The following is a 3,862-nucleotide window of genomic DNA, read 5'->3' on the forward strand; positions in this document are numbered from 1 at the left end:
ACGCTAATGATGTCGCGTCATCTTTAGCAGATGTCCCTATCAAATGACTAGATTGGTATATGTATGTGTGCATTTTATTTCATGTAACCGTGACTGCGGATGGTATGATATACAATGACTACTTGAGAAAGTTGTTTGCTTGCTATGGTGAATAAGTAGTGATTTTGGTAGACGTCGAATATAAAAATGGAATATTCTTCATTTTAAACCTATTATTTTAGCATTTGTAGACCAATTAGACATTTATTCCTTTAATGTGCAGTGAATATAAAAAAAATATGCTGGAGTGTCACAGGGTCTAAAAATACTGTATCCATTTGAAAACTCACAGATATAAAAAATTTCCCCGAGGTATTGGGGTGGCCACAGAGTGACATGGAGTGACTTTGGCCACTGTTTAGCTCCGCCCCTATCATTATTGTGCAAACAGGCAGATGTCTCATTATTAAATCCAATGGCTTTCAGCAAACTGCTGAGCTCGGTTACATCAACGCTTAACCATTTTTTTGTGCTAACCGAATCATGTTGATTTTTTTTTCTCCTGGGATCGGCTCATCCTTACAGCTTGGCCCACTTTCTCCTTGAATTTCTTGCCTGAACTGTACTGCTTGGTGGAAAGAGATAGTAACGTTAGCTACAAATGATCTCATAAATCAAATCATTGAAATAACGGATTGCCAAATCTCAAGTGTTTCACGGCATGAAATGTTATCTATCTTACACGTCCTGCGTCTTGCTCATGATCCGTGAGGGTAGACAAATCTTCACACAAAATGAACTGTTCAGTGAAAGATAATGTGTCACCATCCAAAGTTATTACTTACACGGAATGCTTTTCAGTTTACAAGTGTTTCCTTTTTTGGGGGGGGATCACAGAGTAACTAATGATATGCTGTAATCCCGATATTTTGCCCATTTAGCTAATTATGATCAAATGATCCAATTACAGACTCACCTCAACTCAGCTTTATTTACAGAGCGCTTTCACAACAGCCGAAGCTGTAACAAAATGTTTTTACAGCAGTGTTCTCCAACATTGATTGAGCCAAGGCACAGAGTATTTCACATCAGAAAAAAAATTCAGGGCACACCACTTAGCAAAACGATTCATGAAAAGTGGATACGCAGGTTACCGTATTTTCCGCACTATAAGGCGCTTTGGAGTATAAGGTGCACCTTCAATGAATGGCTTATTTTAAAACTTTTTTTCATTGATTGGGCGCACTGCGTTATAAGGCGCATGGAACAGAAGCCGCAATAGTCACTGTGGTTACGTTAAGCATCCACCAAATGGAGCTATGCTAAAGAGAATACACTACAATACAGCTTTATTTATATACAGCATTCATAACCGCTGCAGCTGCCACAAAGTGCTTTACAGAACATTTAAAATACTACGTCCAAAAAAAATCAGAATATTCATCCGCATCGGGTTACAAGGCGCACTGACGGCTTTTGAGGAATTTGAATGCTTTTAGGTGCGCCTTATAGTGCGGAAAATATGGTTAATTAAGTACCTTCTGCCATCTAGGGTAAGATCATTTGATGGTTCTGCCTGTTACAATATCTGTGATTGACATGCATCAATTGACATCACAGTTTTTGAATAGAAAATATTTTTTAGTCCAAATAATAAAATTGACAGATCATCCAGCCATTCATTTTCTATTCTGCTTGTCCTCATGTGGGAATCAGGCGAGCTATCCCAGCTGATGCTGGATGAGAGGTGGGATACATCTTGGATTAATCACCAAGCAATCCTACCTAGTCCTGTAGACAAAACAAACATTCCGCGCCATTTGGACAATTTTGAGTCTTCGATGAACCGAAAATGCATGTTTTTTGGAATGTGGGAGTACGCAGAGAAAAAAAATGCTCGCAGCTACACTGCGCTAAAAGAATATCACCAATGCCATTCACTTTTCGACTTCAACTCAAGTTTCACCACGCTAACATTAATCACAATAAATAAATAAATAGATAAATAAATCTTTGTTCGGGATTCCACCCCTACATTTAATTAACGTATGAAAAAAAAAACATTCAGTGTCTGACTCAGGATTGAAATGTGGATACGCTTTTATTTCCCTAATTTTTGTTTGTTTTTATTGGCTGAGTGGCCCCGATCACTGAGGATTTCACTCAACAGCATTACAAGTATTTCCTTTGCCAGCACACTTGGCACATAAAATGTTGTGTGAAACCTTCTGACTATTCGTCAAGAGGCCGTCTGAGGTAGTCTATGTGCTTGTCCTCAAATAACCTTTCTTTATATCAACAGTTTGACTAATACATGTCGCGGCATACTTCATGTTGGCATCAGCAATGAAGAAGCTGTCTGCGTGACTGATGTCGGTTGTGATTGCTGCCAATGCAACCTGCCGTCCAGATTGTAGCATTTAAACAGACATTTCCTTGAAAGCCTGACTGTTGAAGAGGGTTGTTGAAAAAGTCATCGGGTTCAGCTTTTAGTTGTATTCAAATTTGCGATCATCTGCACGATGGATGGACATTCGACAAAATTGCAGCACATGCTGTGCCATTTTTTAAATTGAAAAAAATAAATAAATAATCCGTTCAAAAATGTCATCTCCCAGGAAAATAGCTGCCTCACCCAAGAATGTTTGTCAGCGTACTTCCCACTCATTTTGAGGTATCATTGCTTTGGAAGCCAAAGGGTGTGTCTGGTCATCCGGCTGCTGGCATCTGAATTCAATATTCAGTTCTTAAAATTAACTGCTCTTCCACTTGGAGCCTTGGAGGGTTTTTGTCTGCTATTAAATGGAATAGCTTTGCGGATCACAATGTACGGGCTTAAGTCAACAGAGGCAAATGTACTCTGCAACAGGTTGTGGTCATTATTTATGCCTCATACATAATTATATGGAAGCTCTTTAAGAACCAAAATAATGTGGGCGTATTCTTAACGCTAAAATATGATTGTTTTTATTTCAGGAATTTTAAAATGACATAAACTGACTTTGTAAATTCTAACATGCAAATTATTCTTCTTCCCCAAAGTGAGTGGTTCTCCCCACTACTTGCCAGTGACGTTGGGCAAACAGCTGCTCTATGTTCACAGCATTATACGGAGGTAAAGACGATATTTTTTTGGAATGTGTAATTTTGATATTTAAATGCGGGACAAAGTTTAGAGGATTCTTCTCCCCTTCTTTGGACTTTTAGCTATTTTCACTGTTTTCTTTTTGTTTTCTCTCAGCATCAAGAATCACGGGAGATTTTGTGCTACGTGTTACGGCTGTAACAAGAAACCGAAGGTAAGAATCAATCCGTATCTCGATTGCTGACCAAAGGTTAGATGCACAATTAAGATAAATAAATAAATAAATAACTACAACAGGTATGGGGTTTTTAAGTTGATATTTTGGGTCGCGGGTGTGCCGCAGCCCCTGCCGGCTGTCTTCGGGCAGCAGGCGGGATACACTCGGAACTGGTTACGAGCCAATCGCAGGGCACACATTGACAAACACCCATTCTCACTCACAATCACACCCAAGGACAATTGAGAGTGTTGAATTATCCTACCGTGGATGTTTTTGGAACGAGCGGGGTAACTCGAGTACCCGGAGAAAACCCACACAGGCATGGGGAGAACATGCAAACTCCATACAGGAAGGCCAGAGCCGGGATCGAACCTTGTACCTCTGCACTTAGAGGCGGATGTGCTAATCAGTCGACCACCGGGCTGCTGACAAACCTAGTTAACATTACGAGAGAGTTGATTTTTGTGAAAAAAATGCATAAAATGAGCTCTTGCACTGTTCAGTAGTTTTGTGCTGTCCTTGAATTGTAATTTTTATGCTATTTTATGGAAAAAACAATCACAGAATGTGATTTATTT

This window comes from Hippocampus comes, unplaced genomic scaffold (genome assembly GCF_001891065.2).
Source record: "Hippocampus comes isolate QL1 unplaced genomic scaffold, H_comes_QL1_v1.1 scaffold248, whole genome shotgun sequence".
NCBI classification, from domain to species: domain Eukaryota; kingdom Metazoa; phylum Chordata; class Actinopteri; order Syngnathiformes; family Syngnathidae; genus Hippocampus; species Hippocampus comes.